Source organism: Aquila chrysaetos, chromosome 3 (genome assembly GCF_900496995.4).
Source record: "Aquila chrysaetos chrysaetos chromosome 3, bAquChr1.4, whole genome shotgun sequence".
Lineage (NCBI taxonomy): Eukaryota > Metazoa > Chordata > Aves > Accipitriformes > Accipitridae > Aquila > Aquila chrysaetos.
In genome coordinates this window covers 36366767-36392465 of record NC_044006.1, presented here as the reverse complement: position 1 = coordinate 36392465, position 25699 = coordinate 36366767, and the positions used below count along the sequence as shown (strand labels likewise).

At 43.6% G+C, this 25699-nt stretch overlaps 1 protein-coding gene across 10 annotated transcripts in view; it reads right to left on the bottom strand.

Annotated features, from left to right (window-relative positions):
* THRB (thyroid hormone receptor beta) overlaps positions 1 to 25699 on the bottom strand; it is a 177829-nt gene that overhangs the window by 146774 nt on the left and 5356 nt on the right. For 4 of the 10 annotated variants that reach the window (XM_030008213.2, XM_041122423.1, XM_030008209.2 and 1 more), the window contains exon 1: positions 17222 to 17476. The exons of 4 other annotated variants lie outside the window; for them this stretch is intronic. The gene's annotated coding sequence lies outside the window, so the exon portion shown is untranslated. Of the gene's footprint in view, positions 1 to 103; positions 154 to 16214; positions 16239 to 17221; positions 17477 to 25699 lie in introns of those variants that run through there. 2 more of the 10 variants (XM_041122422.1, XM_030008210.2) reach the window with 2 other exon arrangements.

Here is a 25699-nt window from a genome sequence, read left to right as displayed (position 1 = left end):
TTAACTTGGTTTTTAACTTCAAAGTACAGAAAATCTTGGAGGCTGAAAGAATACAGGGGTAAGGGCTGCCCTGAAAGTAAAACTTCGGAGGGATGTTACTAACCTGAAACCAGGCGGTGAAGGCACGTAAAGCTGCGGCCTCTTGTATTACACCTTTCCTCACTCTTGGTTTCACAGACAGATCCTAAGAAGTGAAAAGTCAAAGTCCTCTTCAGAAAGTTTAAAATATAATCAGTTTTTTCTGGCTGGCAGCACCGAAGGAGGAAAGACAGTTTCATTAATTAAGATCTGAACTTCTCCTTCAACTTCAGTTTTTCATGATGTTACTAGATATTTAAAAATATGGTACTCATTCATTGCAGGGTGCAGCACCCGCAGGGCAATGAGTAATGGTTTTACTCTTGCTTCGGTACTGGCAGCAGCATGTTGGACTGGAAAATGAACCTCTATTTCCTATCTATTTTTATAATCAGTTTATCTATCATCTGCTTAATTCTTACCCCCATATGCACGATAGAAACAAAACATTTAAGTCTCCATACTACGCTGAAATACATTCACAATGCTGCCATTGACTCAGACAGCTAACTGGTGACACTGACTTGTAACTGAGGACAGCATTTGGCCAAACAGGACGTCTGTAGTCTATATGAACAATTCATGAGCTAAATCTTTTCACTTCTTTTATAAATAGGAGACAAAATGAGAGAGTCATCACTTAGCCAGGGAATGATTCAAAATCTAAACCTAGGATATCATTTTAAGAAAAGTAACTGGTAATAGAGACAAAGCATATTTTCTCCTCATAACAGAAAAAGGACAGGATTAAGTTATTTTATTTTATGCCATTTTTTTTGCTTTCATTAATTTAAAAAGTATAAAATACCAACCAAACATAGCAGGAAGGTATCAGACACAAACCAGAAATCTGCAGTATTACATGTCCAGGTATATTTTGCTGCAGCCCTGAAGTCATACATGTTATTGAGTTCTGGTTTATTTGCAAGCTTTCCTGTTCCTCTAAACACAAACATTATTTTTGGTATTTTGTAACTAGCTCTATATTATGAGGTGATACTAGCTGTGGGGGTGACAGCTGGCAGGAACTTTTGAATCGAAGGGTCTCTTTCTAACTGATACACACGAAGCTCTGTATTAGCTCTCACAAGATGCACTGTTTACTAAAGATGATTACCCATGAGTAAATAATGAGTCATGATATCCTTAAAAAAGCAAACACACAGAGTTAAAGAATAATTTCTACCATGGGTAAACAGACAGCACTGAAAATTGAATCACTTACATGCATTTTTCCTAATAAAGTGTCAAAATTAGAAAAGCTATAGAAAATAGCCATAATTAGATAGAAATGTTAAAAGATCTTGGAAAGACTGTATCTCTCTTCATATGACTATAAAGCACCATTTACAGACACACAAACAGGTAAATGCAGTCTTAAATATATGCAAGAACAAATGGAAGAAGGATTTTTATTTGGATGACACAACACAAACACACCATGGCAATTTTGTCATTCTCGATGGGTTACTACACTATCCTTATAAACAATGCAGACCACTGAAACGCTACATATCAGCAATCAGGCAGGAAAGCAGTACTGCGGATCTAACACTGTAATTATAACATGCGGGTAAACTGCTCATTTTTACTGTATGTTATCAGACAACTTCCTAGCAGTTTGAGAATTTACTTTTCGGGAACTCATCTCCAGACAACCACTGACGGTGGTGAAATGCTCTCCCCTTCATTATTGCTACTTCCATATGCATCTTATTTCTAATGCTACTTTACACATTTCTAAGTTCACCATTAGGCTCCAAAAGTTCCTCTTGGGAGTATGACAGCAGAATGAAGATTACGAAAAATATGCTTATATCATGTCCCTTCAAAACGCCATTCGTCTGTAAGGACTTTGCCTACAACAGTTTGCTCCCAGCCTTTCTGCACAGCCTCCCAGACACCTGCGAAGCTCATCAGTGGTTTTAAAAGAAAAAATAAATGGAAGCTAGTGATCCTTGTGACTTCTCAGCAGCTGAGAGTGGTGGCTCTGCAGTGACAGCAAGAGTTAAAGATCATAAGCATAGTCATAAACATAACTGCGCCTTTTCATATAACCTTCTGAAACGTTTTCTTGTAAGCACTAAGGCAGAACAACCTGGACTCTCAAAAAAAAAAAATATTTAAGGACAATCAAATTTAAGGACAGTAAGGAATTACGTGAAGATTGGAAAAACCATGCACCTAACCTGCTTTCTTTGTGAACACCGCTGCATTAGAAAAAGATCCAGATTGAAAGTTGAAATGGATGTTGTCCAAATGTTAGGACTAATGCTCTTTACTTGACATGCTACATTCTGAAATTAAGGAAGCCAGGATGTATTTGAAAATTTCATGAGGATGAAATAGTCGCGTTAGATTTCTTTGGGAAGTTGGGAAGAGCACTGAAGTTTTACCACGACACCTCTGTTCAAGGCTGGGTATGGCCACCACGTTTTGGGGAGCGCTGCCCAGCTGGGATATCCAAGCAACTAGGGGAACATACACAAAAACCTCGTAGTTCTGACATGGAGGCAGGAGTGCTTTTTCCCCTCTCTTCCCTGCGTACTTCTCCTAGCATATTGGTCTTGAAATGTAATCTCTTGTGCTTTGACCAATCTGCAACCTCCATATAGTTATTCACAGTTCAGTTTTTTGAGATTATGTGATTTTAAATCGCAAGTTTCTAAAAAGTTGTCGTAACATTTTAAATAGCATTTTTTAGAGAAGAACCAGACAGCTAGTGAGATGGCCAACCACAGAATGGATCACACAACCTGTCCTACAAGTTTCTTAAATTACAGACACTTACACTTCTGAATCAGGGTCACATGTGCATGTAACCTGCAATTCTACGAGGTACTCCTCACTTTTTGGCTGACAGATGATTGGTAAGATCACTGAGAAGCCACTGAGTAGCTTTAGCTGCCGCTGATCATAACAGAAAAGATGGCACTTCTTCCCCAACAATCCTCAAAACTGAAAACACTACCATAAAGAAAAGGAAAAAGGAAGAAAAGATGAGTGCAATCGGAGCACTTCAACTAGAATAAAGACCCCTTTAGGGCACTTTAACTGCCAGTCTGAAGCTTAAAGGGAAAATGAAATAAAATCTAAAATGTCACATGGCACTTGCAAGATTATATATGCCTACATTAGGCAAATACAACAGAATCCTATTTTTGCTGTATTTTGCTTTATATTATTGCAAATATTTAACGAAGAAAAAATATTACACTAAAAATAGGAAATACTTCAACATGAGTATTTTCCTTTTTTCTTTTCATGATGTAAATGGTCCACATTCTCCATATTGTTATACTACAGTTAAATTAGGTCAAGGGCATTATTTAGTGTTCAAAACCAGAACATGTCACAACTATCAAAAATGATCATACAAGAGGGGACTTCAGTAGCTGCCTATCCCTCATTCTACCAAAGTTGTATCATTCCATATTATGCAGCTGCTGGTGCTTTACACAACTTAGATTGCTATCGATCACTTCCAAGGTGATTAACACCATCACACACAGACCAATGTCTTAGATCCATCCCTTCTAATAAGTAGATCCCTTCGTTAAAATAAAAAAAACACTTTCACTTTTTACAGTTACCCTTTACAACTACTTTCAGACAGTTCAGACACAAGTTGCCAATATACGTGTGCCTTGCAGTCTTTGCTAATGTCATTTTCCTTACACTGCCTCTATTATTTTTCCAACTCCTCACTGAACTCTCTTCTGTTTAATCTCTTCTGGTTAGAAAAAAATAAAAAAATAACAAAGGGTACACAAAAGGGAACGCAATGTTCTAGGACTGGGCTTATGTGAGCCATAGGAAAACGGTACAAAGATGAGAAGAGCTGGGATTGCCATAGCGTGACGTCATGACCTCTGTTTACAGCCATAAATTATATCAGCAAAGCAACAGTGTTCTGCATGACCCTCTATTGCTTAATTTTTTCTCTCTTTTTTTATTATTACTGTGCCTGTCTCTGCTTTACTGATTCTAGTTACTCCCTCCAATTTGATAACGGTCTCACCAAACATGTCTCTCTCCTGCACGTCCAAGCAGAAGACCCAATTTTACTGTCAACACAGCCAGATCAAAGCAGCTAACCTGTTATGGAAACATCAAGGCCAACACCCTAATAATGTCCCAATTTCTTATGTTAACCAAAGCGATAAAATTATTCTTAATTAACAACGGGTAATTCAGCAGAAACATAACTTCAAGATGAACGCCGACAGAAAATTAAATGTATTGACTTAAAAATATGATGCATTTGCTACCAGAAATTCAGCTACCAAACTACAAAATGTTCAAAAGATACAAAAATATGTGCTATGCTGCATATCCAGAGATAACAAAAGAGTATAGTATCTTAATTCAGGAGGTTTTGTTATATTTGTTGAATTACATAATGTTGATTAGAAGATATTAGCTTGGATTAGAAAGGGAAGAGCATTAATTGCTTTAAATATTAATACCACTGGCTAACTGACATATAAAGGTATAAGGAGTCTAATACTGAGTTTTCACAAACTTTCACCAAGTTTTTCATAAAGACATCAGTAAACAAGAAATACAACGAAATTCACCAATGAGATTCCACATTACATCAGAAAAAAAAGCAAGTGATATAGCAAAAGTCTGAAGAAAAACAAACAAGAGCACGATATAAATTCAATCCCTAAATCAAGATATTAGGCTTGACATATACAGATGCAGATGGCTGGGTATACTGATTCCAAATTTAGTATTGGAGATAAAGTTATTTCTATCTTAAAAACACTCTGTAAGCAGATCATTTTGCTCACAAAACTGTTGAACTTTGGAAAATATTAAGCTTGCATCACCTACCTTTATTCCTGCCTTTCTCATTTCTCACGCAGTAATAACCCCTGAAGTCAATCTCAGCTGTACTTACACTAAGTCTCATTTTGGAGTCCTGACCCCTGATTTCAAACATTGCAGGAAATTCTGTATTTACTAAAAATACAAAATGTTGACCAAATTTCAAAATTCATTGTTGGGTTCATAACTTTTTTTTCCTGACTTATCACTTCTGGGCACTACTTAAGGTCATAATCTGCCTTTGATACTCACTGAGACTTTTTCACATGGAAATGACACAGTAATTCCACCCCTTTGATATTATTAAAAAGGTAGCTCGTTCACTACTAGGAACATTATTGAAGAAAACATATCCTCAGTAAATTAACAGTAAAGTATCACAAAGACCGCTGGCATCTGTTGGCTATATCCTAGTAGCTCAGATTTGCCGTTCTGATATTGTATATAAAAGGAGTAACACCAGCCATTTTTTCTGACTCAATTAAAAACCACCCATCCAAAAATACAAAAAGCATGCAACAAACATGAATCCCCAAAGATTATCCTCAATACAGATAAGCTCAGCAAAAGTAAGCATTTAGACTGTAACTTCTGATCTGCCCATCTGCTTTCCCCACTTAGCCTTGCTCTACAGATGGGAAAACAGGTGAGGTCTTGAATTACTCATATGTCGCTCTGTAGTTTTGCCCACACCCTTCTTCCTGTTACACCATCACCCAAGTGTTGTGAAATCTGGATCTCCTAACAGAGATTGCAGCTCTTAACCTTCACACAGCAATAGGTAAAGCTTAGTCCTATCCTACCCAATCTCTGCAACATCTGCCGGGCTGAATCTCTCAAATTCTTCCCGCCTACTGCTCTTTCTGGGTTTAAATACTTGTTCTCTTAAAGATGAAAAAATGACATTGAGGTTTCACGTTCCTAATTTGCAGATTGTTTCAAGGTCTTTTAGATTAGATTACTTTCAAAAGCAAACATAGGAATACTATACTACTCTCATTTCCCAAAAACAGACTGGCTCATGACTGTGCAGGGCACACAATGCATTTGCTTCTTTCAGCTGCCCATGTTCACAAATGGCTTTCACTGACTTCAGGACATCTTTGCAAAAGTATGGGATGTTCCACTCATCCAAAGCTATTTAAAGGAGCAAGACCTAAAGAAATATTGAGATGATTAGGCATGATGTATAAGGAAACCCTTAGCAACAAAACATTACAAAAACCATCCAGACTTCAGATTTGATCTGGTAGATCTGGACTTATGAGTGGTAAAGGTCTGCCTTTAAATATCTTTCTTGCACCATCAATTAATTAATTCAGCTGCAGACTTACGATCATCAAAATGGACTATGGCTATATCTACACAAACATGTTTTGAAGAGACCGAGCTCAAGTTATAACTTGGCTTTGAGTTGAACTTCACAAAGAGGAGTCCAAACTTTTTGTCTTTGTCACTGTTTAACCCCAGCCGGCAACTAAGCCCCACACAGCCCCTCGCTCACCTCCCTCACAGTGGGATGGGGGAGAGAATCAGAAGGGTAAAAGTGAGAACACTCGTGTGTTGAGATAAGACAGTTTAATAGGTAAGGCAAAAGCCGTGCACGCAAGCAAAGCAGAACAAGGAATTCATTCACCACTTCCCATGGGCAGGCAGGTGTTCAGCCTGAAAGCAGGGCTCCATCACGCCTAACGATTACTTGGGAAGACAAACGCCATCACTCCGAACGTCCCCCCCTTCCTTCTTCTCCCAGCTTTATACGCTGAGCATGACGTCGTATGGTCTGGAATATCCCTGTGGTCAGTTGGGGTCAGCTGTCCCAGCTGTGTCCCCTCCCAACTTCTTGTGCCCCCCCAGCCTCCTCGCTGGTGGGGTGGGGTGAGGAGCAGAAAAGGCCTTGGCTCTGTGTAAGCCCTGCTCAGCAACAACGAAAACATCCCTGTGTTAGCAACACTGTTTTCAGCACAAATCCAAAACATGGTCCCATACTAGCTACTGTGAAGAAAATTAACTCTATCCCAGCCAAAACCAGCATAGTCCTATTGCACGTTATGCTTGCCCACACAGTGAGCAATATCCTGCCAGCAATCCACTTCCCCTTTGCCTTCTATCTCCAAGGTAAATTGCTGACAAGCCTTCCTGCTAGTCCTCATAAGTTGAGGAAATAAACTATGTAAAAAATATGGAGAAATAGAAAGCTTTTAGAAAAAAGGCAGCCTGCAGTGTTGTTGCAAAACACGGGTTAAACTGATGTGACCTTACATTACAGGCATGAATTTTCAGCTGCCATTTGTGGATGAGCTCAAGCTACGAGCAAAGGTAAGGAGATGTCCGGTACATGTCTTGGCTGCCAGCCAGTGTCCACATTGGCCTCCACAGGGCTGCTCCATGAGTAGGTGTTGTAGTAATGGAAGAGGGAAGATTGTCTGCTTGAGTTCAGGTTTTGTGGCTGCAATCCCACCATTTTCTTGCTTTCAGAACTTGGGTTTCTTGCTGGAGAGACACATAACCCTAGAAAGAGATCTCTAGAAAAGCTCTGGGAGCCAAACTGGGAAGCAAAGGTCAAGGGAGAAAGGAGGGCAAGGGTTCATAGAGTAGTTTGCTTATGTAAATTTGGCTTTTTACACTTACATTCCTATGAGCAAAGCATGATCAGAAAATGACTCCTAAATAGCAGCCAAGTCCTGGCTACTTTTTATGTCCATATGACTCTTTCTACTGGATCAAAGGCAATGATCCTGAGCATTGGCCCCTTATGTGCAAAGGTGAGAGCACAAATTCTGGTTCTAAGTTTTAAGTAAGCTCACAATTTCGACGTGTGCATGGAAAATGCATCTAAGGCACTTCCTAAAGTTACAGAGCAGCTTAATTTGCTTGTGTAGACAGAAGTAGTAAGATTTGCTCTCTGTTATTTTGGTATGAATTCATAATATTTTTACTGACTCCCCTGAAGTTCTTGTGGGCAAGCCTGGCAGACCAGCTTATTTTTAAAGTGTGCTCTACACTTCCCATTAAATGAATCTATCTTAAATTATTCTTTACTTCACTCATCTCTCACCAAGTGAACTGCAATTCCCCATATCAGACTTCCCATCTCAAGATGAACTTTTCCAGAAAGTTTCAGTCACAGAATAGCTGAGACTGGAAGGCACCTCCGGAGACTGTCTAGTCCACCCCCCTGCTTAAGCAGGGTCACCTGGAGCAGGTTGCCCAGGAGCATGTCCACCTGGGTTTTTAATATCTCCAAGGATGGAGATGCCACAGTCTCTCTGGGCAATCTGTGCTGGTGTTCAGCCAGTCAAAATGGTCTTGCTATTTCTGCAGAAGTAGCCAAAGGAAATGTTCTTTTTTTTCCTACATGCAAAAATTTTAGACTCTTTTTCTTTCAACTATTTGAGCTCTCCTACTCCTTGGAACAGAACCTGTAATTTGGCAAGCAAGGCCCTTATGACAAGAATTAATCCTGCTATCCCTCTGAAAACCTAGTCAGAAAGGGAAAATGGGTGAGAGGGGCTTGCCTAAGTTTATTTGTGCTCCACAAAAAAATTTTATGGTATTTGGAAAAAAAAAAAAACTTGTTTCATTCAGATTCTTGAATTTACCAGCTATCGGCTATTTCAGAAGATCTGAAGACACCTGAAAGCAGAAGGAAGCACACTATACATACATATGTTTCTCCATATACACAGCTCCATGCCAGGTAACAAAGACTGTAAAGAAGCCAGCGCAGAGCCCGAAGGCCAGAGGTATGTTCCTGGCTGCAGAAACAAGTGCGGCCAGGTCTGCCCTCTCCCCCAGGACAGCCCAGTGAGCCTACAGAAGTTCAGCCCCTTGCCAGCCAGCTGGCCAAGGTGCCTGCCCCATGCCCCTCGGACTGCCGTCCAGCAAACCCAGGTAGACTGGGATAAAGGAGAAGCCAAAGGAGAGCAGCTGCCTGGCACATCAACCCTTGGTCTGGGGCACTTTGGGGAAAGCCTCCTAGTCCCTCCTCCTCCAGTCATCAGACCAGAACCGTGACCTGGACAGGCTGGCAAGGCTCCATCCACTCCGCATCCTCTGGTTTGGAGCTACAAAAGCCCCTCACCAACAGATGCCAACAAGAGCCCTCTCGAAGCCTGGCTGCTGGGCGCTAACCCCTTCTGCCTCTCATGAAGAAGGCAACGTCAGGGCTTGATGTACTATTAGACAGATGGGGAAAACACTCCACAACCACAGCTGACAGGCTCGATCACAACCAGGTTTGACCATAAACAGTGAACACTGACAGCACTCAGAGCTGTGCCGCAAATGGAGGCCTGAAGGCGAACACCTGTAGGTCCATGTAAGAAACAGGCAGTCTGCCCTAAAGAGAAAGTAAGGCAGCGGACAGAAGGAGATGGAAGCAGCACAGGAAGGGAAGCACCTTAGCCTAGCTGTCCCTCTCCCACACATCCTACGCCAAAGCAAGCCGTCTTACCCACATCACTGCAGGTAGTACAGGGAGACCAGGAGGGCTAGCTCAGGGAACAGCTCGATAGAGAAGGTATGACCAGAGCCCTCCCTCACTCAGGAATTAGGGAATCCAGCAGTTCCCTGCCCCAGGCCACACCATCCCCACCCACGCCCAACTTCCTAGCAAAGAAAACACTTCTACCTTCGCAAAACTGAAGCATGTTTTGATACAAGGCCTCTTGAAGAGATCACAGTAGAAGATCCTTCTGCCTCGCAAAACACGCTCCCACCGTCCACCAACCGGAAAGGCATGGCCAGAATGGCTCCAAGCACATTCCCTGCATCCCACCAGGAGAGCGACAGTGGGTGAGATTCATCTTCCGTTGGTAGAGGATGAAGCAAAAGGGCTTCCCAGGAGGCCTGACTATCAAACCAGTCTCTGGGTTCTCCCAGAGTTCAATGGAAATGAAGACAGCTACCATCAAGATGGTATCCTATGCAGCAACCTACTTGGCAAGAAAGAAGGCTTCATACATTTCAGAGGCTATCACCATTTTCGCCAAAGTCTCACAGTACGTGCCAGCAATCACATACAGACACAGCAGAACTGCCAAGTGAGGGGGGCAAGGGAGGGAGATGCCAAAAGGCAGTGGGACTGGGGACAAAAAAACCACCACCGCCACCAAAGAACCCCACAACAACAACAACAACAACAAAGAACCCAACACTCAGTGATGCAGAAAGACGAGAAGACAAAAGCATAAGGTCTGGTCAATACAATGGCAAGCAGGACTCTTGTCACTGACATCCCTTTTGGTGGCAAGAAGACCCTGTCAGAGGGAACCAGGCAGCAGATGACTCCAAGGACAATGCAACCCACTCTGCCAACAGCAGGAGCGTGGCACCTGCCTTCAACATCTGCCAGATTCAGCAACCAGGGCAACTGACAGGACATCCCATGGGGAAATGAGGCTGGGGATGCCATCTCCATGCATAGGACTCTTCAAGGAAAGAAAATGTCTCTAGCATCCCTGTCCAATTGCTGGCAAAGGAGAAAAGTGTGAAGTATCTGAGGCAGGAGGCTTTGGGGTGAAAAAAAAAAAAAAGGCAGCTGAACAGTTTACAACAGTTGAATGCTAAGTTGGATAATCAGGTTTGATCCCTTCATGATGCAGAGCTAAGTGATTTTCAACTCAAAATTCACAATAACCAGTGACAAATTACTGTTACATGTGTACGACTTACAGGCAAGGACCACGTGCTCCCCATATTCTACGTAACCAACTGCATTCCCTATGATCTGATGTTCAGAAGTTCCATAGATTCAAATAAAGTTAAGAAAACTGTAGTTTTCAAACACAACTATTACTACATAATGCTAAGCACCCTGAAAAGTGAAGCAGTACCAGCCATGGACTCTAAACCTTAGTTTATCTGCATATACCCAAAGACACCTGAATTAAGGCTGCATAACCAACCTTAATTCCGGTATTTCTTTTCCTTAGTGCTTGACATTATAACCTTAATAATCAGCAATTTATGCAGTTCAACAGTTGATCCAAGTCCTCTGGCCCAGCTAAGCCGTTTTATTCTGGTCACATAGAGCACTTCAGTAAATCAAATCACTCCAGTAAGTCACATCAGTGAAACAGGCACAACATAAAACACACGCAGTTCAACACTGCATAGGAAGTACCCTGTGTTCCAGATATAATTTTCTCTATATTTGTAGAAATAAAACTATACTTTAATATTTAATGGAAGTAATTATTTTGCTTTAAAAATGAAATTTTTCACACATATTTTATAGACCAATACTCTTCTAATGCGTATGTGCATGGGCATGTATACTCTGGATTTACATGGATACAACTCTGCACAGAATCCTTCCCTGTTTATCTAACTGGATAATGTGTTTCACCTTATCTTTTTTAGGAGAATAAATGCAATATGGAAAGTAAGACCCTAACTTAAAAAAGAAGGCTCAAGATAAACCCTTCCATCTCCTGCAGCCATGAAAAAACTTATTCTAAGCCTTATACAGAAACGCTACAGCTCCTAATTACACTTTGAAGCACCTTGCACACAAACACACCCTATTTTTTAAAAAGATGTTTGAAATATCAAAAAAAGAGCCAGGAATAAGTTAATAAACCATGGAAACAAAATTATTTTAATGTAAAGCTAGAAAACAGATGGTATGATGTCACATGAAGGCAATCCTACCTGTCAAGAGTTGCAAGGAGGTAGGCAAATGGACCAGGAGTTACAAGATCGTGCTAAGGGCAGAGGAAAAAACAATGCTAAAGAAGAAATATCTTCAATTTATTAGTGCTCATTCTTTCTACAGGTAGGAAATGAAGAAGCAGCAGCAGCAGCACTCCATATCTGCTGAAGTACAGCTTGGCTGGAGCACATGCCAGCATAGCTGAGTCGAGGCAAATAACACAAAGTCATGGGTGGGAGGTGCGGAGTTAACAGTATACTAAAGGAGGCCAAGGTGCAAGACCAAGGCAGTGGAAGAAAGACGTGAAGGTCTGCAAATCCATGAAGCATGAGAAAGCAAAAGGCCCAGAGTTCAAGAACATTGTACAGATGTAGATAACGAGAGCAAACATGACACATGACTCAAGGAAGCTGACTTTAGCTATGGTGATGAAAACAGCTGTTCTTACCCACAGAAGTATATTTTTCTCGTGAATATTTTAAAAATGCTTCATCCATATGTGTGTCACTAAGATATCAGTTACTGAGCAATTGTCCAATGATCCAACTACTTATGTAGTTGACAAGTACTTCTAATTTTCTTCAAAGAGGTCCTTTATTTTCCTACACCACAGCTGTTCCAAAGCACATCCTACAGTCAAGCAACATTGTTGCTGTACCTGTGGCTTACAGTTCATGCCTACCAACTCCCATGAAGTGATCCAGAAGACATTCAAACATCAGTGTTAGAATAGGCAAAAATATTTAGCAGGTGAGCAGAATTAATGATCTTCTATCCAAGATAAAAAACTATGCATTGTGTATGCATATATATAAGCAATCTGGTTCTACACGTACCAACTTCACTCCTTCCTCATCCAGCAAAGGAAAGACTTACATTTTTACTTTAAATTCACTTGAAGAGACATTGATCTTCTTGCCCTGTTTTTTTTACCTTACTATTAGGCAGTTTGACAATCAGTCCTTTTATTACTTCCAATGGAAAACAGAACCCTAATTTATTGGTTTAGGTTCACCAGAGGACACAGAACAGTTCTGTAATCTAGAATGATCACACTGCTTTCATGCGTATAATCTAATTATAACATAAGAGAATCTGCTGGTTTAGTTCATCAGTAAAAATAATTACAATTCTGTATATTTAAGACACTTGAGGATTTACAGTAATTTTTTCCAAACTGCGGTTTATTCCTTTATTCTTTGGCTAATTTACTGGTTTAAGTTTCACAGGACCTTTGATTTCTAATAAGCTACAACAGGTCAGAGTAAAATGTGAATTTTTATGACCAAAAGCATTCAGAATTGAACATACGATTTAATTTTTGTATTTCAAAAAGGCATTTTATTTGCTTACAATCTTATCCTGCCTAGTTGCAGGCTGTTACATGCACTTCGGCAGTGTGACCATAAGCTGAAAAGGTTAACAACAGAACCAACTTTTCCAACCAATCTTTTTACCTGCAGTGTCCCCCTACCATAACCATATTTAAAGTAAAGTAGTTGTGATGAGTAATGGAAACAATCTCATTCACATGTTGTGAATTAAATGAGAGAAACAACTTATGCAAGATTCAATTACTTTATTCAAAATGTCCTCTTGGACCACATACAACCGATGCAATAACAGAGAATTGAAGAAACACAATTATTTAATCTTTACACAGAAATTACGTTTATTTATAGTCTGCCCTTGATTTTCATAACAAAGGTTCTCATAACACATGCGTTGCTTGTTTAGTTATCCCTGTAAAATATGTGAAATCCTAGCTCATCCCTGAGAAGACAGAGTATTTCTCCACTGCACAATGACAAGTTTAAAAAGCATCAGAAGCAGTACTGCCACACTACTGGCCACGTGAATTATTCTACTAACTTCTTTGATGGGATAAATTAACCCAAGCAGAGCCCCGGACTAACATACCTATACTGCATTTTCCACTACAGACTTCCTCAACCACTCAGAAGCTTTACTTCAGTTAAGCAGATAGGAGGAGGAGAGTACCTTCGTGACACCGGAATTCTGCTGTCCTAAACCTGAAGAGCTACTGAATGGCATGTATTTATTTATTTGAATAGGGCCACGCAGGAGAGAGCCACTTTGGAAATTTGGAAAGGAGGGAACAAAGACGAACTGTGGAAATATTAAGAAAATCTTTCCTGATCAGCCCTCTGACCCCGTCTGACAGAAAATTCACAAATTTAGGTCCTGACCATACTCTGTAGAAACCCAAGGCATGGATGTGCTGCCTCATTCCTCGTGGGTAGCTGGACAGTGCCCCAGCGGTATCTCCTCCCTTCCTCCAGATGCTCACGTGTTTTGGAAATCCACCACGCAAAAGGACAAGACAGAGGAAATAGGCAGCTCTGCATTGCCACCCTGCATCCTGCAGTACAGCTCTGCCTTCTGCCATGACAGCTATCTCCTATTAAAGAGCAAATTAGTTTGGCTGGAAGAATTAGCACTTCCCACGTCCTAGAAGGAAATCCAAGACACGAGGGCTCACAGAAATTGTGCTACCTTCCTTCTCATGCCTTCCCTCATCTCAAGCTATTTACCTGAGCTTCTTTCATATGCATGCCTCTTTTGCCTTCTTCAACTTTTAGTAATAAGCAAACCCCAAATCAGTAAACCAGAATATGATGGAGGAGAGATAATGAGCTCCAGAATTTCCTTTTCCAAGGAGCCAAAATTCCTGGTCTCACCCTTCCGGTAGCAAATGAGATTCTTGCTGGAGGATGTCCTGCCTCAAATCAGGTGGGTTTTTTGAGGTTTCATCTCTTGATTCCCTTCCAAATAGAATCAAATTTCAAGACAGGCTACACTAGACAATAAACTCTGACAAACTTCCATGATTTAAGTTTAGTAATCCTTCTCCTCCCTACTTTTCTCTTGGCTGGGTTTTTACATACATAGCCAAGAGGAAAAATCCTGCTCATCATCAACAACAGGGAAGCCAGAAGAGGATATATGCCTACCACAGGCATGTGTTATTCTGCAAGCTTCTTTATGGAACACCAGTATCTGTTATCACTAACAACTTTCTCCCCTTCACCTTTAAAAAAAAAAAAAAGCAGCAAACAACCACATACTGAACAAGGGAATTACAATATGCACATCAGAGAAAGCATGTCTAAGGACTTCAGATGTCCCACTACCGTAAACTCTTTGAAAAATACCTGAAGAAACCCGTCTGCAGGGTAAGCAGCCTTCAGCGAAAGCAGATTCACTTTTTCCAACATCCCCCATTTTGGGGGGAATTGGGAAAAAGCATACATGTTGTCCTCACATAACAGGAAATTATCAGATAATAAAATGAATGCTGTAGCATATAAAAGAGTGAACAAAAACACCACCACCACTTTCTAGTCAGCAAAAGAACATTCCCACACAGGAGAAGGAGACAGCACAATAAATTTGACTTTACATAATGACTTGGATATGCAAAGAATTCCAAAAGCACTGAAAAATTTGGAGTAGCCATGATGTGTTCAACACTAGCTCATACAAGACTTGATCCAAACCCACTAAAAATCAATGGGAGATTTTCCATCGACTCTAACAGACTTTGGTTTGAGCCCTTTCAGCTCTGAACGTCAGAGTCCGCACAGTTAAAAGCCGATGCAAACCACAGCTAAATCCTCCCTCTTCTAACATGGGAGCCATAGGACATTTAAATTTCCTCAGGACCATCGAGCAGCAGCGCCCTCGGTTTCACAACTGGTATGTCAGGACTAGATTATTCCATCATTAGCAAGTAACAATGGAACACACCAGCTCATCCAAAGGTCACCAATTCAAATAAACTGAAGGAAGGCTGAGACTAATTTAAGGGTCCTGGGACTAATATGAAGGGTGATTTTGAGCCAGTTAGTAGAATAGGAAAAAAACCAGTCTTGTGAGGAAGGAAGTAGGCATATCTAGTTTCACAAAACTTTTGTTGTTATTCTGCCTTAAACAGCTGTTCTATGAGAAAATGAAGGGCTATACCCTCCAGTGACTTACTCCAGCTTCTTCACTTTAAAAAAGGCTATACATTTAAATAGTTATATTGCTTACAGTCCAAAGTAAGGGAGAGAACTGAAGCCCCTCACTGTAAGGCAATACTGCTAACTAACGCAACTGCATTGATTATGATAAAGTCTCCTGAAAATTACCTTTTTACTACAGAAATTTCTTATAAAGAACTAACCCTTTCCTCTGTTGGTTTTTTTTTTTTTTTTCTCAGATGTTTGTTCAGAAGTTGGGGCTGGGAAAACAGGAACCAGAAAATCTAGTAAATTGTCTCAACACACAAGTAGTACTGAACTGCAAAAGGAAAACAAACCGTTTTATAAAAAGTTCCACAGTCTATCAATTATGCAAACATATATTTACGACAGACTAAGTTTTGTAAATAAAAGCTAAATATATTACTATAACTAGCAGATGGCTGAGTTCGAATGTATGAATTCTGTGTCAAGTTAAAATAATAAAAGGAACACGCGTATACTGTCGAAAAAAAAAAGTCTCATTCGCCCTCCTGAGTCAGAGCTGGTATTTATTACAGCACTTTTAACCTGTGCTTCTCCTTCCACCGCCCGGATTACAGGAGTGCAAACAAGGTTTCTGGGGACCACGGATGTGTCGGGCTCCTGCCACTCACAAGAACAGGTGGGATCGTTTCCACCGGCAAATGGCTTCTCAAGGCTGACAATTTTCCCTTTTCCTTTTTACTCATACGCTGCCTGATCAATCCATCCACAGCAGCTTTCAAGCCTTCCTCTTCTATATTTAGTTAACAATTAACACGTTTGGCTTTTTAACTTCACGGATTTCTGTTGTTGCTGCTTTAGAAAGTCAAATAAAACTTCAATGGATAAACTCTTTAACGGGGAAATACCACCGATGCTGCAAACATAAATAAATAAGGAAACGCCGGCAGACGCGCACGCCGCCGGCTCCCCCCTCCACCTGCCCAGCACCGCCGACCCCGGCGCTGACGAACACCGCCGGCTGCCGCGGCCCCCGCCGGGCCGGGCCGGGCCGGGCCGCCGCTCGCCCCCCGTCGCCCCCGGATGCTGCGGGCGGCGCCCCGACGGGCCGGCGGAGCTCTCGCTGTCTTCCTCTCTCTGGCAGCGTCCGCGCACCGCTGCCGCCGCTCTCCCCGCCGGTGACGGTTAAATATAGTGAGCGGCCGGGGAGCGCGGCTCGCCTCCCCCGCGCCCGCCCCGCAGCCCCCCGCCCCCGGCACGACGGGGGCACGGCCACGACGGGGGGCAGCGCGGCGTGCCCCACGGCCGCCCCGCGACGCCGACTGCGGAGCCGGCACCCCCTGCCCGCCGCCGGAGCGCCCGCCCACGCCTGCGGCCGGGGCGCGCTGCACCCCCCCTTCCCTCCTCCTCCTCCGCCCCCGCCGAGCGGGAGCGCGGGTGACTTACCGGCGGAGCGGAGCGGCCCGCCTGCCCCGCGCCCCTCGCCTCCCGCCCGCCCGGGCGCGGCGCGGTGCCTCTCGCCGCGTCCCTCCCGCCAGCCGCCGTCTGGCTGCGGACGTGACCTGGATTCCCCCCGCCTGCGCCGCCGCCTCCCGCGGGGCCGCGCACACGCCGCGCCGCGCTGCGCCCCCCCCCGGCCCGGCCCGGCCCCGCCCGCCCCGCCGCCGCCGCCGCTCACCTCCGGCCGCGGCGACCCGCCTCGCCTCCGCGCCTCCTCGCCGCTCCGAGCGACGCGCGGCGGAGCGAAGCGGAGCGGAGCGCAGCGTTACGCAACGCGCCCCGCGGCCCCTCCGCGCCGCGGAGAGGGTCGCCGGGAGGCGGGCGCGGGGCGGAGGGAAACCGCGGCCGAGCCGAAGCCGGAGCCGAAGCCGAAACCGCCCCCGGCGGCCACTTGTAGCGCCGCTGGGGCTGGCGCCCGCAGGCGGCCGGGATCCCCCCGGCTGCGGCGCGGCGGGCGGTGCCCGGGCAGGGCGGGCCCCGGGGCGCCGGCGAGTCAGCCCTTCTCCCGTGGGCCCGGGCGGCGGCGGGCGGCGAGGTGCGGGGACGGGGCTGCGGCGGGAGCCGCTGCGAGGGGACCCGCGGCGCTTTTCTGCCGCGGAAATTAAAAGCCCGGCGGCGGTAACGCCGCAAGATGCGGCCGTGGATCGCCCTGCCAGGGGGGCACGGGCGTGGGCAGAGGGGGGAGGAGGAGGAGGAGGACGACTCCCCCGTGGTCGGAGGCCGAAGGCAGCGGCCCCCGTTAAAAACTCCGCCGCAGGCACGGAGGCCGCGCCTCAGCCTCTGGAAGCGGGCACCCGGGCCAGCCCCGGCTTTGCGCAAACAGACAGTCAAAGGGCTTTTTGATTGCACCTCCTGCATCCCGCCGGGCTGTCCCGGTTATTTACCGCGTCCCTGTCCCAGACGGGCTTTGTCGCCGCGAGGCCGCCATCGCAGGGGTGCCGGCAGCCCCGGTGGGCGCAGGCGGCTGGAGGTCCCGTCCCTGCAGGGATGACCCACGGGGCCTCTCCCCTTGGCCCCGCACCTCTGGGTTTGGGGAACCGGCCCGGGCCCGGGGCTGGGCGTGAGGGCGGCTGGGCAGGCCGCGGGCCCTGCGGACAGCCGACCCGTGCCGGAGTCCGCAGGGACGAGGCGGGCTGTAACCGGCACACCCGCTCCGAGAGGAAAACGAAGGCTGACGGGCCTCTGGCCTACAAAACCGGGGGAAACTGACTCTCGGAAACACGATCGCTGCACCTCGGCCCAGCGCAAATGCTGCTTCTTGCTCGTAGCAAGGCAGGCAGTTTTGGGAGGCCGTACGTGCCCTGGCCTTCAGTCACGCTCAGAAGGATGTGCCGTGCCAGGAAAAGGATGACAGTGCATCCCCACCACCCATCTCTAATTCATGAGGCAGGGGAAGCAAGGAAGGAGAAGTACCCAGAGTCTCATTAACAGCTATCAGCTTGAGCGAGTAAGATGGCGTCTGAAGTAACAGGCGTGAAAGCAATAGCTACTTGAAAAGAATAAGATCGGTTTGTTTTTCCTTAAGGAATTACAGGAATATTAAACCCTTCTTGCAGTTATAAATCATTTAATGCAAATCATTTAATCCAAACAGAATTTTTACAGGCTCATGAGGCTCACTCATTTTGCCAAGAGTGAGTCATGTACAAATAAAATGAAACCAACAAAGAAAAGAGCTCTCATACCATGTGTATGTGGGTGATCCTTTGAAAAACTTGTAATTATTTTTTTAACTCTACCACAGCCAGGAAGACAGGTTTGTGAAGCAGGAGCGAACCTTGATAACTGAGCTGTAGCCCATCGACGTGTATTTTCCTTCACCCAGAAAAGTAACACAACAGGTCCCTTGTCAGGCCGACAACAGCAACGGCGTGACTGATGTATCGGCAGCCCCTCAAAGGCCACGATTTCAAACCAAGTTGTGTACTGACATACTAAGGAAGCAAAAGACTTCTCAAAAAAAATGAAAATAATGTTAAGTGATTAATACTTAGCAAAAGAATGCAGTAGGCAGTTAATCCCTCACTTATGGGTTAGTTAAGGACATGAGTTAAACTTCATTCTTCACTCTCCATGTCATAAATATGTGCTAAACACAGAGCACAGCATGAACCAGTGGGGTGGTGATGCACCGCTCTGCAATGACTAAAATGCAGGGATGCAAAGCCACGTGGTAGTGAGAATGGGAGCCTTAAAATGTGTCATTGTCTCCATCGAATGAAGCTGATCCAGAAGGCCATTCACTGACAGGAACGGCAAGTAACTGTGGATACTAGAGCGCTACAGCTTCCTAGTACATCCGGATGCCGACTCCCTGCATCATCTGGAAGAGATATGTCGGAGTATGTCAAAGTGCTCCTCTAGCCACCTACTTTGTGTTTTGACATGAGGACAGATGCTCCTCGGTCCTCACGTGACCACAGTCTCCCTTCCACCTGCCTGGCCAGAAGATGATACTGCCTATGGACTGTAAGTCCGCCGCGTGCAGTAGGACAGAAACGGGGAAGGAGTCCAACAGCATTTTGGTAACAAGTCAAGGAGTTGGACTTAGGGCGATACAGCTGCCCAGGTCCAGTGTGTGGTGTGGACACCAGTGGAGCAGAGGGCCCCAGATTTAGGCAATCCAGGACCCTAAGCCCTCTGTGATTTTCACTATCAACGGCCCCTCCAGTGCCTGAAATGCCACTCCCGCCTGGCAGAAAGAGAGGTCCTCTTGTTCCCTTCGGGAGTTTGAGGGAATCTCTGCTTGCCTTGTTGCTACCAGGGATGTGGTGTGTCTACCGTGCATTCACATAAACGCTTTTCTTACACAGAGACTGTGAGACGTGGGTTCAGCACAACAGCAGGGCGTGTAGAAGAGCTTCTGAAATGCTGCACTATCTGTACTGCCTGACGTGGAGCAGGCACTGAAGAGGGAGGGAGGGAGGAGCGGAGGGAGGGAGCACATAGCTTGTACGGCCAGGAAAGTAATGACAACATTTTCCTCCTCCCTGAGAACAGAAGTTCAGGTCATCTACAGGCGTAAGCTCCCACTGCATCCCACTGTGTCCCACTGCACCGTGTTACCCACAGGCCATGACTTTGTTCATAAATACAGGAGTCGGAAACTTCCTTCAGTTAAAAAGCAACCTAACACTGACCTCATCAAATGACCAAGAGCTGGACCAGGAGTGCACAGGATGTAATCCAGCTCTGAGATGAGCTGGAAGAGAATCTATACATCTTTCATGGGGCTCTTGTCAATGAAACAGTATTTTTTCTTTCACATTTCAACGCACAGACATAACTTGGTACCCTTGTGGATTTCAGCTTTTTATCCCTTACTGCTCTCAATTTGCTTTTCCTCCTAAATATTTTTTGTCTAGCTTTCATACCTGGGGGATGGGCAGGCAGGGGAGAACTTCAGTTCAGCTGGGCTTTCTAATGGTAACGGACATCTTGCATCTGCCATCAACTGGCAGATTTCCTTGTTACGGGTTCTTTCAATTGTTTTTGCCTATGGATCTTTGATTTTAGAATGGTTGCTTGGCAAATCAGTTCAGATACAAATGACTGTGTTTTTCTCAGAAGTATTACACACCTCATCTGTTCTTTTTTGAGGAGGGGTGTTACTAATTTGTTTATACACAAGCAGGCAGATAGCACAGGCAATGAAACACGGGCTAAGGAGGCAGCTGAATCACTTGACCACTGAGCACACATTAGCTGGTGGACAGAGGAGCCCCTAATCACTTTCTGAAGGAACGTCTTACAAAACATGCAGGTTTTCTTATTATTTGTAATTTCTCAGGCCTCTTATTTCTTCAGTCCTCTGAAGTAGCATGTACTACAGTGCATGGGAAAATGGCAATTGAAGACGAAAACGGTTACAGTAAAGCAGCCCAAAGTGTCAGTAGTTTAAGATCCCTCTGGAGTCTGCTGATTAAATGAGAACCTCACCTTTTGGCAGACAAAGAGAATCCAAACCATTTTGTTTTAAAAACCTTACAAGGATTGTCGAAATCAGGAAGCATACATGCCCCTTTTCATTTTTTAGACTACCAGTAGTGGGCCAGCACAGCAGGAAAGCATCCTGTGTGGGTCCCTCTTTAAACCACGGATAACCAGCGCTTATACGCACAACAAAACTACCAGGCAGTACGTGAATACAATGACTTTAACTTCCATTTATTATTAATGATAGCTGAGGCCAATCTTCTCTAAATGCCCTGAAAGACTTTAAAACAAGTTGGTGTTAACTGAAGGTATTTGGCCAACATCCTCTAGTCTTTGTCTGGAGCAAACATCCGTTTCCTGCAAAGAATTGATAATAAACCACTAATACTATATACTGTTTAATTCTTTTCCTCTTTGATTTCCATTTCACCATACAGTGTAATATATGTCTGTTTCAAGATTTCTGGGGAACCTAAAAATAACCTAACGTAATAATACCTTGGTTTTGCACAGAGATCCAATTCCCTCCTGCCATCAGAATTCGAGGGGAACCACAGCAGATGTGTAAGAACAGAAGAGAAATGAATGAAAATCGAGACAAATAGGAAAGAAAAATAAATAACCAGAAGGAAAGCAAAAGAGAGAGAAACAAACCTAACCTTCTAACCTTCAATACACAGTTCATATCCATTTTTGATCTTCCACAAAAAAATACAGCAGGGAATTTTTTTTCAAGTTATGCAGGGATGTACATGGCACAGGACCACAAAACCAAATGAACAAGGGCAAAAAAATCTGAACTGAAAGAAAACGGCAAGATTCAGTTATCACCAAAAAATATTTTTAAGGTCTGTGTTTCTAAATTGCAACAACAAAGTATCAAGGAAAACAGTCTTAGCCCTCCTACACTGAAGCAGCCTTCCAGACTAAATAGGAATTTGTGCATATTCTTCTTTTTATTGCAAAAGCTGTTTTACTAAAAAAGGCTATTTGGACTTTCATCAAAGGATGATGTGGAGGTTCAAGAAAGTTCAAAACAGATCAGACAATTTATGGTCAATAAGTCTATCGATGGCTAGTAAACATTATGATGCAATCCAGTGAAATCTCTGGCTCAGGAAATTCCCATAACCTCTGACTGCGAGAAGTTAGGAAATCCTACACTTGTCCTATTTCTTCCAGCCTTTCTGCAAGCATCCTCTACTCATCCCAGTCAAAGGTGACTGGGCTAGATGGGCTACCGGAGTAAACAAAACCAGTAGTTCATACTTCTTATGCTCTGAAGAGATGATCAAGGCCATTCTTGTCATGTTATGCTGCCAGCTGTGATGAATTTTTTAATGATCCAAGTCATGGCTCCAAATCTCATAAAAATGATAGTCGACCTAGTTTGGATTTCCCCAAAATACACAGCAGAAGCAACTCCACATTAATAAATTAATGGCAAAAGTAGGTGACAAATGACAGGCTTCATTAGCTCAGATCTGTAGCTTCTCCTTCATATTGAATGGGATGGACAAAGGGTGAGATGGGCACACAAGTAAGGACAGCCCGTCAGGCAAGAAGAAATAGCATTTAACTGACCTGCAGAAAAGTCTCTAGTTTGAAGTGGCTGTGCACACAGCTCCCTTTCAGCAGTGGATAAGAGACATCTCTTTCGAGAAGAATCAAAGCAAGAGTGAATGCAGCTCTGAGAGAAGGTAGAGCGGGAAGATGGCTAGAAATCCTGTTGAAACCAGATCCCTTGTCCCAAACCACTGCAGTTTCAGTTAAAAGATTAGGGCTTGGAAAGGCTCCTGCATTTGGTATAATTATAACTGGGTTACTCTGAGGGAAAGCTAAAACCCACTGGGGAGAGGCTTGATTTTGGAGGCCTGACAGAAGCAAAAGCTTTGCAAGTTCTCCCATTCCTACTCTAAGACCATATGGAGCTCAACTACCAGGTGGGTGGGTGTATTAATTGAAGGAACGTGCAGCTCATCGTATTCGAAATCAACTTGTTCTTCATAAGTGAGCATTACTATGGAAAACATAGCAAGAAACATAGAGATGCCAGGCAACAACCTCCATCTCTAAGTAAAAAATTACAAAAACTAGGAATTGAGATTCCACCTTTCTACTAAGCTCAGAACAGAACGTAGAAGCCTAGTATCTCTTCTCTGGAGAAGACGAGGACATCTACTCATTTCAGTAAGTGAAAACATGTAAAATAATGCACTATCATCTTTCCATTCATTCTCCGTCTCTTGCTTTAGCAGTAGTTTGCTAAGTTTTATTTTAGCAGGCCTAAAACATGGAGCAAATGAGATCACTTTACCATCTTCATCCTGAATCCAATCATAGCTGGATTTCTGGAATAATTCAGAGACATGCACAGAGTTTTCTTTGAAGTATTTTGGTTCCTAAGTTCTCTTCAAAGGTATGGAACAGAAATATTACCATGGTGCTAGCAGAAATGCTGTAACGGTACAGCACTATAATTCTATTATTTTACAATGGCTGTTGCCATTTTTTGCTCCAAGTGTAGCACATAGTGTAGTATATATACCTGCTCAGTGTAATATGTAGCGCTGGTACAGTTCCAACAGTCATATTTCAGTAAAGGCCAATTTAAACACGATTTGCCTGACATAGAAGAGGAAAGCCTACTCTGAGTGTGATTATGGGCTTCATGTTGTGATACTTATGCTAATAGTGTCTGAAAAAAGAAGCAGTTCCTTCCCCTAGAAAACCTGATCTGCCAGGAATTCCAGAAGATGCTTTGGAGGCCAGCTTGAAAAATCTCTCTGTAGGACCTGCCAAGGAAGAGTCCTACTTTAGTCAAACTCTGGCTTTTCAAGTGACCTTAGCCAGTATAAACATGCTGCAGCAGAGTGGCAGCGTTACCCAGTTTGCATAAGTCTTTGCAGAGGGAAGTCCTTCAGTAAAAGGTCTTGCTTGACTTCTAAAGAGTAAATATAGTAAGCCATAGCATAGCACAGCACTCAGCAGTGCTATACTTTTTTATAGTTACCTGGTCAGCCAAAACCCAATAACATTAAAATTAAAAAGCTAATTATGACCCGAATGCAATGAGAAGAATTATGGGAACACCTACAGATCCTACCTGGTGCACTCAGACCCACGGCTATGAACTCCTGGAACAAATTAGAAACTGGCACTACCATAATAGCTGGGTATCTCCTTTCTTTAGGATACATCTGAATGAGCAAAACATGAACAAACAAGCAATGGATGAGACAGATAACTAGCTAATTCCAACATGCAGGAGCCTCCTACTTGTAACTCATCCACCCTAGTCAGCCCTCTGACTATAGAAAAAACTATCCACCAAATCTATACTCCTGTACCAGAGCAATAAACAAATTAGAAATGCACAGAAACAGGCTGAACAACTTGCATGTTGTTTCTAAATTATCTTCATAAAAAGGAGAACTTGGGGAGGAGCTGGGGATGATTAGAAACTGATGATGGCATACACTGCCTGCTTTTCCTCCCTCCAAACATAGCACTTCATTTCTTCCAATTCACTAGGTCTTCAGACACACCGAGAGCAGCTACTTGTTCTTTCTAAAGACTTTTTAGAAAGCTGGCACTTACCCTTTTAGCACCGCCAAGAGGAAATAAACCTTTGAAGAAATCTTACCTACTGAAACCACTTTTTAATACTCTAATGATTTTTTAAAAACAACAACTTGAATTTTGCCCAGAATGTCATTACAAAACAGAAGGAAAGCGCTTATCCACCCTGACTATAGAATGCCCAATACAACACGATAATCATCTGAACGGAGGAGATTCTCCAGAAAAAGTGTGTATTTACTGTTTATTACAGTGCCGTGTTTCATCATTCAACATTGCAAATGCCCATTAATAAAATAGCATTAATTGGTTTTATAACAATTCCAGTTCAAAATCTTCTTTTTGGAACTCTAATTGATCCTCCAAATGAGCTTTATTAATCATTGACGAAAAACTGGCAAAATCCTACACTGTACTTTGGCAACCTTTCAAAATGTCCAATTAGGTCAAATCAAGAAAGCCCTAGAAACCAATTACAGCAGCACTCCTAAGCCAAAAAAACTCATTGTACTCTGAAACAATTGCAACATTATAGGAAGAAAACCCAAACCAAAACCCTCAATCATGATCTGGTTATGCACCTGAAATACCACCTCCATAGAAACATGCCAAATGGCCACTCCTTGAACCACATTAATTAATGATATTTGCTCACAGATTTTCTTTATCAGCGTGATAAATGTCACCAAGCAGTTCACCATAAGACAGCGCCAGCGAGTTCCTTAATCTGTCAAGCGAATGCTTGCTCCCCTTCAGCATTTTTCTATACATCTCATCTTCAGCATTCTAATTTCACATGTATACAAAGTCTTGAGTTTCATGTGTTCTGTATTTCACCTGCATGTTTGTACATTAACAAATATGTTGACAATGCGATAAAAATAATCTTGGCGGCAAGAACAATGGCAACCTTTATCTAACTTCTCAAGAATGTGATCTTTGCTTCGGTAGCACTACCGCACGTACAGCCATAGGTGCTGGTGGGCTGTCTGAGGTGTGTGTTGCTGCCAATCCTAATCCCACCACCCACAGTTCAGAATTAATTAGGACTTGAAGATGCCAGAGGGAAGCAAAACAAACAAAAATAGCATTTTAATTAACTGTAAACAATAATTAAAATTCTGCATTATGTTTAGCA